Raw genomic sequence first — 12,210 nt, 5'->3', positions numbered from 1 at the left:
CAGGGTCCTCATCCTCCTGACCATCTTCTGAAGCCAGCCGGCAGCTTGCTATCATAGCTAATGTCCGGTCATGGTACTCTTTAATCATATTCACATGGACAGTCCTTTGTCTTAGACCCTGATCATCTAGACCAAGAAGGTAATTGGTGTTGTTTAGTTTTCTGAGAACCCGGAAGGGACCCTCCCATGTTGTCTGGAGTTTATTTTGCCAATGGGAAACAATCATTAAGACTTGTTGTCCCTCTACAAATTCTCGATAGCGTGCTTTGCGGTCATACCATGTCTTCTGTCTAGTTTGAGTCATCCGCACATGATCCTGAGCCAAACTAGTAAGTTGAGCCAGGGTTTCCCGAAGCTTGAGGACATATAGAACAATAGGGGTTCCTGTATCTTCCACTTGCCCCTCCCAGTATTCCTTTAGCAGAGTTAAGGGTCCTCTGACCTTTCTTCCATAGAGTAGTTCAAAGGGGGAAAACCCAGTGGACTCCTGGGGAACTTCCCGATAGGCGAACAGGAGATGGGGTAGGTACTTCACCCAGTCGGAATCCCTGTCATTGAAGGCCCTTAGCACATTTTTCAGTGTTTGATTAAACCGTTCACAAAGTCCATTGGTTTGAGGATGGTATGCTGTAGTTCGAATTGCTCGTTCTCCACAGGTGCGCCACAGACACTGCACCAACTCTGACATGAACTGGGAGCCTTGGTCCGATAAGATCTCACTTGGGAATCCTACTCGGGTGAAAATGGTAACAAGTGCCTCGGTCACCTTGGCTGCAGAAATACTTGACAAGGCCACGGCTTCTGGATATCGGGTGGCGTAGTCCACAACAGTGAGAATGTACTGCTTTCCAGATTTGCTTGGTTTAGCCAGAGGTCCAATGATATCGACAGCTACTCTTTGAAAGGGTTCCTCTATGATAGGGAGTGGTTGCAAGGGTGCCTTTGGGTGATCTCCAGGTCGCCCTCTACGCTGACATATGTCGCAGGTTCGGCAGAAATGCGCCACTGCTTGAGAAATTCCAGGCCAATAGAAAATTTGAGTCAATCGTCTCTCGGTGCGGGTTTTCCCTTGATGGCCAGCAGTAGGAATGTCATGAGCAAGGTGTAATAGGGAAATTCTGTATTTCTGAGGAACAATCAGCTGTTTGCTATAAGTCCAGGGTTTATCTAAGGAGTCAGCGTTGGTAACCCGATACAGAAGTCCATTTTCTCTGATAATTTTTTCCCCATTTTCTCCTAACTGCCCTACTTCAGCTCGAGCTCTAAAGCTAGCCAGGGTGGGGTCAGTCTCTACCTCTTGTCTAAACTGAACTTTACCCTAAGTGACATTCCTATGAGACCCACAAGAAGAATCACTCACCGGTTGTGACGGCAGTTCGGGTGGCCTCATTTCCATTGATGGGTTGAACACGTCCACATCTGCTGCTCTCTTGGCTTGACTTCTGGTTATCACACCGACAAAGTGGCATTGAAGATTCCCCACATCATTTCCTAGAAGAACGTCTGGAGGGAGGCCGCTCATCACACCGACCACACATTGTTTGGCCCCAAAGCCATAATCCAGGGTCACACTTGCTCTTGGAATGTATCTTTGAGTATCTACAGCCAATTCAATGACAATTCCTGGTCCCTTTTGCATTGCTTCTGGTTGAATTACTCGGGGATCTGCTATGGTGAGAAAAGCCCCAGTGTCACGAAAGCCAACAACTTTTTGGCCATCCAGCACGACCTCCTGTAGATGTTTATGCTGAAGATCAGAAGAACGGGTGTCTGTGGCTCGCACCCCATAGTCTCCTGGTAGGGAAGTCAACATATCAGAGTCACTTGGCAAATCATCAGAAAGTGAATCCAGCTCTTCTCCTGTTGAGGGTGTCTGTTGATAATGGACAGGCAAAGGGGGTCTGTAACTGTTTTGTCTCCGAACACCTGGACAGTGAGCTTGCAGATGACCCGGCTGCCCACATCCATAACATCTGCATTCTATGATTCTTTCTCCACGTCGTACTCCCAAAGAGGAGGCAGGAGTAATAGGAGGCACATACACACGGGGTCCGCCATGTGTTGGTAGTCTAGTGGGACGGTGAACATTGGAGGCCAAAGGACAAGGGACCACTGGTGTTGGGGAGCTGGTAGTTTTTTTCTCACTGACTAGTAGCCTTTCCCATTGAGGCTTGATGGTGAGAAGCTCATCAGCTAGAGCAGCAGCTTGTTCCACTGTCTCTGGTCTCCTCTCGCGCACCCATTCCCTGATTTCATCAGGGCACCTGGCATTGAACTGCTCTTTCAGGATGACCTGGAGGAAGGTCTCCCAAGTTAAGGCCCCCTCTCCCTCCAGCCAGCGATGGCATACTTGTTTCAGTCTGTGGGCATACATCTTGAAAGACACTTCCCCATCACAGGCTAACGTACGGAACTGAGTCCTATAAGTATCTGGGGTCACAGCATAATGTTCCAGAATGGACTGTTTTATCTCCCTATACTCACAATTCCACTGAGGGTCCATAGCTCTATAGGCGTCGGCAGCTCCACCCTCCAAGAGGCCAACCAGGTGTCTGACTCGCTCTCTTTCTGGGACTTCCATTAATCGGCACTGATGCTCAAAGTCCTGGAAGAAGCCCTCAATGTTGCCTGCAGCTTCATTAAATGGCTTAAAGTCCTTGCGGGACACTCTGGAGAATTCCCTCATAGTGGGTGCTGTGGTTTCAGTTTGTCTGGAGCCTCTAGCTGCTTCCACAGCAAACCTCCTCTCCAGCAATGCCCTCTCTTGAGCTCTGCGAATGGCATCCATCTTATATTCAATGGTGACCTCATTTCCCAGCAGTGCCATCTCCTCCTCATACCACACAACCCATTGACTTTTTTGGGTATTTACCTCCAGCTCCCGTCTTTCCTCCCCTTGCTGTGGAAATTGTTCCTCGGTGCCATCTTGTAGGCAAGCATTTTCTCAATGCCTCAATTAGTTGCTCCTTAGAGAGTCCTTTGTAGCCGACTCCTAATTCACGGGCCTTTGTTTGTAGGCTCACCACCTGTCCAGTTCCTGTATCCTGAGGTACTGGTTTCAGATGTTGATGGGCCATTGTCCTCTATTTCTTCTGCTCTGATCCCACCGCTGCCACCAGTTTGTGACGGGGTATGCGACAGAGCAGTAAGGGACACCAGACCGATGAACAATCCAAGAAGATTTAATGAGGCAGGGAGCATAAAACATCCAATATCCAAATGGTTCTTTAGAGTCCACACAAAGGAAACATCCGCAGCAATCCGACGCCAAGGAAAATGTAACAGTCCTCAGATGCGTTCCCTAAATCCAGCAGCGTGGTAGCTGATCCTAAATGTCCAATCGTCCATGTACGGGCAAAAAGGAGCTGGCCTCAGCACAGGTCCTCGCCCTTCACCCAACAAAGCATAACTAAACTAAAAAACATGTGGCTGAATCTCCCACCTCTCCTTAGATCCACCCCCTTAACATTTGCTACTTGTAGCTACTAGTTAAGGTACCGTCACACTTAGCAACATCGCTGCTGATGCACAACTTGCTAGCGATGTTGCTTAGTGTGACATCCAGCAACAACCTGGCCCCTGCTGTGAGGTCGTTGGTTGTTGCTGAATGTCCTGGGCCATTTTTTAGTTGTTGCTCTCTCGCTGTGAAGCGCACATCGCTGTGTGTGACAGCGACAGAGCAACAACTAAATGTGCAGGGAGCCGGCTTCTGCGGACGCTGGTAACCACGGTAAACATTGGGTAACCAAGAAGCCCTTACCTTGGTTACCCGATATTTACCTTCATTACCAGCGTCCGCCGCTCTCAGCTGTCAGTGCCGGGTCCTGCTCTGTGCACATGTAGCTGCAGTACACATCGGGTAATTAACCCGATGTGTACTGTGACTATGTGTGCAGTGAACAAGGAGCCGGCACTGGCAGTGTGAGGACAATAGCTACTGCTGAAGCCTGATTGCAATATGGTACAGGCTGGGGGGATATAATGTTACACCCTCCACTCCAATATGTCGTATGTGGAAGGAGGCCACGGGAGTATGGTGCATTTTCTGTGGGCTCTAGGACCCCTTCTGTCATGTGCCTGGACTGAGCTGCTGCAGCTCCAGACCACAGGTCTTCACTCCTCCACTGCTCTTTCTGTGACGCCCTGGACCCCAGGGGTCACAGGTAATAACATCTACCACATACACACACACACACATCACCTGTGAGGTCACATTCATGTCACCCGAAAGGGAGACCTGATGCCTCCCCCAAAGCGAGAAGAGCACACCAGGTGGGCGGAGTCAGGCGGAAAGGCACGCCCACCGAGGAGACTACTGTCCTGGGGCAGAAAGTTCACAGAGTAGAAAGAAAAGTTTTGAGTTGACAGTGAGTGGTAGTGGAGCAGCTGTTCGGGACCAGGGTAGGAGCCTGGGCCCCTTAGAGAACGTCAGGCAGGCAGACGGTGGTCCCAGGCCCGGTCTGTATGGCAGTACAGCAACCGGCGGAACCGTACGGACCGGGCCTGGGTTGGAGCCCGCCGGTCCCGAACCGGGGAGTCAACCGTGTACCAGAGCACCAACAGGAGGGTACTCAGACCCCGTCCTAGCTTAGAAGCCACTGAGTATAGGCAAATTGACTGATTGCTGGCCGGACCTCACGGGTTCATCCACAACCAAAGTCCCCAAAGAAGGCAAAAGCCCACCGAGACCGGGTGAGCGCCACCGCCAAGGGCCAAACACCCGATGGTCCAGCACCTGCGGGCAACAGAGGGCTCCTCCGGCAGCTCAACGCCGGGGAGCGGGTCACCACTGCTTAGGCAGGGGGGGCCAAAACACAAATATCTAGAGGTGCACGGGAAAAGGGGCCACCATCAACCCCACAGGGGACACCAGCAGCCGCCCGCGGGGACCGACCACTACGGAACTTTGGTTTACCAGTGACTCTGAGTGTGAATCAATCGTGAGTACACCGGTGCCATCCGGGCACAACGCTACACCGCGGCACGGCGCCCTGCACCCCGGCGACAACATCAGCCCTTACAGCGATCCCCCTCTGGGCCCCAGGACACACCGCCCCTACCCACGGAGGGGCTAACATCTCAGCTGCGGTCGATCCCGGACGAGCCCGCCATCACTTCAGCCGCAGCAGTGGTGCATTCCCTCGTCACCACGACCCGTGGGTGGCGTCACGACCCGTCCCACGACCACCAGCCCCTCCCGACCGCCTTTTCTTAACAAGAGAGACGTGGCCCCTGGTCCAGAGGTGCTTGCGCCATCGAAAACCCGAGCCCGGACCTCGAGCACCTCAGCCCGAGCAAGCGGAGGAAGCGGCCGGGCCCTTCTCAGGGCAGTACACTTCCAAATGTCTCACTTTCTACAGACTGCTCCCACTATCTAGACTCCACCCCCCCCCAGCCTGGTCACCAAACCCTGGCCTGATGGGGTGTTGCTGATGAGAGTGTTGTGAGTTTTGTGTGCATACCGTTGGATGACCTCTTCTTTACCCAGGATGAGACACCACACCTCTGGCTGAGGTGCAGGACCTCTGTGGCGACTGACGCCTCAGGGCGCCACATATATCCACCAGGACCCCTGATTTCCCATTGGTGGATCATATCGTGTCCCATATTGAAGCCTGCTGGAACACGTGTGGTGATATATGATATACTGTATATCCACCAGGACTCCATATTCATCAGTTTCAGCGCCGCCTCCTCTTTGGTTGAGCATCTTTCATTCCCACAGTTATACAGGGATCACACCGTTGTGACTGTGTATAAGGAGTACAATGCTGTTCTCCTGTTTGCTGGCGCACATGGCTGTGGTCGGCGGTATGAGCGCTGCTCCGCGCTGATTCGTTTCATCCTCTATCTTTTCTGCTCAGTAACTTGTGTCAGATGAAGCTGTTAGTGAGGAGAATGAGGCGTTAATGTCCGGCGGATCTCCCGGCTCCTGCACATAATCTTCTGTGATAATGAAGTGACTAATTAATGGAGCGGTGGGCAGTAATTAGCCACGTTTATGTGACTGGAGACGTATGAAGGGCAGGATGAGGGCTGACGGCTGGCCCCGCTCTGGAGTTATGGAGATCGTGCCTTCTGTAGACACCCCTGCACTGCCCCGGCCTCACCTTGTGCCTAGCACGCGGCGGACATCACATGGGCACGTATATCATACAGGAATACGCTGGGCATGTTGGCACTAGTGATCGGCGGACCTGGACTGTAAAAGTCAAAAGAACCCACGCACCGACTCCGGACCCAGAGGTCTCAGGGGGCTCCAGGTAACGGTCCAGGTCCGGCAACTCGGGTTATTAAAAAATAAGGGAAAAATAAGGAAAAGAAGGGGAAAGCAAGAACGCTATACTTACCGAGCTCCCCGCACAGCTTTAACTGCTTCCTGGGCCGCTCATTAACCTCATTCATATGCGCTGCTTTCCCCGCCCACCGGCAGTCCCAGAGTCTGATTGGTTGCAGTCAGACACGCCCCCACCCTGTGTGACAGCATCTCTGACTGTGTCTCTATAGTTGTGTAATAAATTGGTGCAGGGCCCCCCATATTATGATACCAGTGTGGCGCCCTGGACTAGCCAGGTCGTCACAGGTAACACACACACACCCCCACCACCCTAGGCAGTTACATTAGCCAAACACAAAACCCTTGTTGCCTCCCTCCAGGGTCTGATGTCCACACCAGGTGGGGCGGAGCCAGGCAGTTGGCCCCGCCCACCGAGGAGTACACAGGCCTGGAGGCGGGAAAAGAGTCAGTTCAGTTTAGGAGTAGAGGAGTGAGCAGTTCAGTTGTGGAGGTTGAAGGGAGAGGAGTAAAGTGGAGAGTACTGCAAGTGTCTGGGTTGGAGCCCAGGCACCGACAGCAAGGTTGGCAGACGGTGGTGGCCGTCTGCAGGAGTGGTAGATCAATGCGGAACCGTAGGACCGGGGTCGGGCGGTGGCCCGCCGGTACCGACCGGGGAGCGAAGTGAATCTAGCACACACAGGCAGGGCCATCGGACCCCGACTAGGCTTGGAGCCGCCGTCAATAGTCGAATCCGAGTGTGACAGGAACCCCAGGGGTTTCCTAACAACCAAACACCCGTTAGAAGGCAACCGTCCGCACCGTGAGGGTATACAGCCACCGCCAACGGCTAGAGACCCAAGTGCCAGCGCCTGCAAGCAAAACGGGCTCCTCCGGCATCCATACACCGGGGAGCAGACTACTGTTGGGGACCCATCGTAGTCAAGACAGTACACAAAGGTGCAGGGAAAGACAGCCGCCATCACCTGTCTGGGGAGGGACACGGCAGCCGGCTGCGGGACCCGTCCATCCAGCCGTTTGGTTTACCGGAGACTTTGTGACTTTCTGTCTGAGTGAGCACAACCGTGCCATCCGGCACACCGTGCCGCGCTGTCCCTGCGACCCTGCACCTCACCAGCCCTGCCTCCCCGTCACACCACTGCGCCCCGGGACCACCGACCCCTACCCACGGAGGGGGAAAACAACATCCCAGCTTCTCCCTACCATCGCTCCCGGGATCCCTGTCACCAGCAGTGGTGGTGCCCATCTTCACCACAAACCGTGGGTGGCGTCATGGACTAAACCCCCCAAACAAACCACCCCTTTCACTCACGGGCGAGGAGTGCCGCTCAAGTCCCCGGATCCGGCCCACCCCTTGAGCCACCGAGCAGCAGCAGCAGCGCCCCGCTGCCCGCGACACCAGCACAGATGAAGCCACGGCTACAGACTGCTGCCCCCAGCCCTGCATTAATCTTGGCTGTGTATCAATATATGTGTCACGCTCCCTGGGCCCCAACGCCGTTCTCCACTCACCGCTCCGGTCCCCGGGTCCCCTGCCCTCAGGCACATGTCCTCCTTGGCACCCTCCAGGCTCCCGGTCTCCCGTTCCAGGCGCTCCTCTGCGACCCAGGACACCCTGTCTGGCTCCCCTGCATCCTCGGCACCGCTCCCTGCTCTGGCCGCCGGCACTCGGGCATCGCGCATGCGCATTAGGGCGCGCGCGCGGTCATTGACCTTCACTTAAAGGGCCAGTACTCCTGAAACAGGATATTGCCTAAATCAGGATTAGAGTATATAAGGAGTTTCCTGCCATGAGGGCGGCGCCTGTTCTACGTGTTCTGTAGCTAGGAGTCCAGGTCAAGCTTTACTGTGTCTCGTTCTAATCTTGTGTCTTCCACAGAACTGTCCTGCCACGCTAAACCTGGTCCTGATCACAATCTGTCCGAGTGGTTCTACGGGGACTGTCAGCTGAGACTCCACCATCTTCTCCAGTCTGAACCCGCCTCCTAACTCGGCTTCACCCAGTGACCTCTGCCTCCTCTACCGGTTGGACTCTGCTCACGTCTAACGACTCTACCCGGCACCGGTACCTGGGTCCCATCATCTAACCTGGCACCAGGAACTCTATGTCCCCAGGGACTTCCTCATTCCAGCTTCTGGCAAGGACTCTGATCTTAACCGCTTTGTGCTCCGGCAACCGTGCATCCAGGCCCTGTGGTCGGGTGACCAGACAGTCCCTCTATAGGGGTTAGCTCTGAGTTGCCTCACTGGGGGAGTCCGGTGCATGACCCAGAGGATCCACCACCCGGACGCAACAGTTAGAACAGGCCATGGATCCCGCCGAAGCACTAGCGTCCCAGTTGGCCGGATTGCAACAGGAGCTGGTCCGCCAACGCGAGACCCAATCCCGTATGCTGGCCTGCATGACGTCAGTGGATACCCGCTTGAACACGCTGCAAGCAACCACCACGTCCCTGTCAACCCCGGCCACGTCCACGAACCCCGTAGGAGCTGCCTCTGAGTCCTCAAGACTCCGGCTGGCTTCCCCACCCTGGTACGCCGGGGATTCCAAGACCTGCAGGGGGTTTTTGAACCAGTGTTCACTACACTTCAAGCTGCTGCCGCATCTCTTTGCTTCTGATCAAGCCAAGGTAGCCTTTGTAATGTCCCACCTGGAGGACGAGGCACTGGCGTGGATGAATCCCTTGTGGGAGAAGGAAGATCCCATAACCAACAACATCCGAGACTTCCTGCAAGCCTTCCGTACCACCTTTGATGAACCCGGACGCGCCTCCGCGTCGGCTTCCTCGCTACTCAGGCTATGCCAAGGGACTTTGCCAGTGGGACAGTATGCCATCCGGTTCCGTACCCTAGCCTCTGAGCTAGGGTGGAACAACGAAGCCATGACTGCCGCCTTCTGGGAGGGGCTTACCGGGCGTATCAAGGACTAGCTGGCTGGCCGCGATGTTCCCTCCACCTTGGATGCTCTGATCGCCCTAGCAATCCGGATAGACCTCCGCTTTCAGGAATGATCCAAAGAAGTGTCCCGTGAGAGACGTCCGGCAAGGCACTCCTCTCCTCCGCGGAAGCCTACCGTCTTCCCTTCTGCGCTCTCTGGTTCCTCCACCCATGAGCCCATGCAAGTAGACCGGCTGCGGTCTTCCGAGCAACGCCGAGCGGAACGACTCGCCAAGGGCCTCTGCTTCCATTGCGGAGACAGCGCACACCAGTTGCATTCCTGCCCGGAGAGACCGGGAAACTCCAAAGCCTAGGGTTGGTAGGAGAGGCCACCCTAGGTACCGGGAAGCTCTCAGACGCCGTTACATGGACTGTCCAGGTGACAACGGGAGAAACCCGCTTCACGGCAGAGGCATACCTCGATTCCGGGGCAGCAGGTAACTTCATTCAACAGGCCACGGTCGACAAGTACCTGGTACCGGTCAACCCGCTGAAGAAACCCCTTGTGATTGCCTCTGTAGATGGGAAACCCCTATCTAACACCGTCCTGTTTGTCACCAGACCCGTGAGACTCCGAATCAGTGCGCTGCACACTGAGGAAATCGCCTTCTATGTCCTCCCGCGCATGTCTCATCCACTCCTGCTGGGCCTATCCTGGTTACGGGTACATGAACCTTTGGTCAGCTGGCGTACTGGAGAAATTACCCGATGGGGCCCGTCTTGCCATGAGAGCTGTCTGTGTTCGATAAAAAGGAATCGGAGGTATTGCCGCCACATCGACCCCCTGCCGGGAACCACTCCTCCTCGGGGGCGGATATACCCTTTGTCCCCTGCTGAGACCCTGGCCATGTCCGACTACATCACCGAGAACCTGGCACGAGGATTTATTCGGAGATCCTCATCTCCAGCTGGAGCGGGCTTCTTCTTTGTCAAGAAAAAAAGAAGGCGACTTACGTCCCTGTATTGATTATCGGGGCCTGAACCAGATCACCATGAAGAACAAACATCCCCTGCCTCTAATACCTGAACTCTTCGATCGACTCAGAGGGGCCAGTATTTTCACCAAATTGGATCTCTGTGGAGCCTACAACCTGGTTCACATTCGCTCCGGGGACGAGTGGAAGGCCGCCTTCAACACCCGGGACGGGCACTACAAGTATTGTGTGATGCCCTTTGGTCTGTGCAACGCCCCGGCTGTCTTCCAGGAGCTGGTGAACGACGTGTTCCGGGACCTCCTCTACGTCTGTGTCGTCGTATACCTGGACGACATCTTAGTCTATTCCCCGGACCTACAGACCCACAGAGAAAACGTGCAGCTTGTGCTACAGAGGCTGATGGACAATCGTCTATACGCCAAATACGAGAAGTGTGTGTTCGAACAATCATCTCTTCCTTTTCTGGGCTATGTGATATCCAACACCGGCCTGCAGATGGACCCCAAGAAGGTCTCTGCCATCCTCGATTGTCCCCCTCCTACTGGACTGAAGGCCATCCAATGCTTCCTCGGCTTTGCTAATTACTACTGCCAATTCATTCCTCACTTCTTGGCTCTGACAGCGCCTCTCTCCACCTTGACCAGGTAGGGGGCCGACCCGAAGGCCTGGTCACCCGAGACCGACGCCGCCTTCTGCTCCCTGAAGCGGTCCTTTGCCTCCTCTCCCATTCTTCACTGACCAGAGCTGAACCGCCAATTCACCTTGGAGGTGGACGCCTCTTCCGCAGGGGCCGGGGCCGTGCTTATGCAGAAGTCCTCCACCTGGAAGATGGTCACCTGCGGCTTTTTCTCCAAGACCTTCTCGGCGCCCGAACGCAACTACACCATTGGTGATCGAGAGCTCCTGGCTGTCAAGATGGCTTTGGAGGAGTGGCGTTATCTCTTGGAGGGGGCGGATTAACTGGTGATCATTTATACTGACCACAAAAACCTGGAATACCTACGGTCCACTCAAAGACTTAACCCGTGCCAATCCCGTTGGTCTCTGTTCTTTGCCCGGTTTGACTTCCAGCTGCACTTCCGATCCGCGGACAAGAACGTGCGGGCGGATGCCCTGTCCCGGTCCTTCATCCTGATGGAGCAAGAGGAAGAGCCAAACCAGTCTATCATCTGTCCTAGCAAGGTCATCCCGGTGGCTCCCGTCTCTCTGGCGCAGATACCCCCTGGGAAGACTTACGTCACAGAGACTGACAGACTCAAGGTCCTCCAATGGGGACATTCCTCGAAAGTAGCCGGACACGCCGGTCAGAAGAAAACCTGGGGCACTATCGTCCGTCACTATTGGTGGCCGTCTCTTCGCAAGGATGTCACTTCTTTCGTCTCCGCCTGTTCCTCCTGTGCCCGGAACAAGACGCCTAAGCACCTGCCCTTTGGTCGTCTCCTGCCTCTACCAATTCCTTCAGTTCCGTGGCAACATATCGCCATGGACTTCGTCACGGACTTGCCCTTGTCCTCCGGTCATACAGTCATCTGGGTCGTGGTGGATCGGTTCTCGAAAATGGCTCACTTCATCCCCATGGCCGGATTGCCCTCTGCTCAAGAGCTCGCTGACGCCTTCATACAGCATGTCTTCCGGCTACATGGCTTTCCTACACATATAGGGTCCGACAGAGGAACCCAGTTCACCTCACGTTTCTGGAGGGCTCTCTGCGAACATCTGGGGGTATCTCTGGACTTTTCCTCTCCCTACCACCCTCAGTCAAATGGTCAAGTGGAACGGGTCAACCAGATCATGACTTCCTTCCTACGCCACTACGTCAACGCCCATCAGGACAATTGGTCCGCGCTTCTTCCTTGGGCTGAATTCTCCCACAATCACCAGGTCAGCGAATCCATCTCCAGCTCTCCCTTCCATATCGTCTATGGCCTCCAGCCTTCCGTGCCGTTACCAGTATCCCTTGCTTCCGAAGTACCTGCTGCAGACGCCCTAGCCAGGGACTTCTCCGCTCTATGGGCCTCCGCCAAGACCTCCCTTGGACGAGCT

This window comes from Anomaloglossus baeobatrachus, chromosome 6, assembly GCF_048569485.1.
Source record: "Anomaloglossus baeobatrachus isolate aAnoBae1 chromosome 6, aAnoBae1.hap1, whole genome shotgun sequence".
Classification (NCBI taxonomy): domain Eukaryota; kingdom Metazoa; phylum Chordata; class Amphibia; order Anura; family Aromobatidae; genus Anomaloglossus; species Anomaloglossus baeobatrachus.
This window is presented reverse-complemented; position numbering follows the sequence as displayed.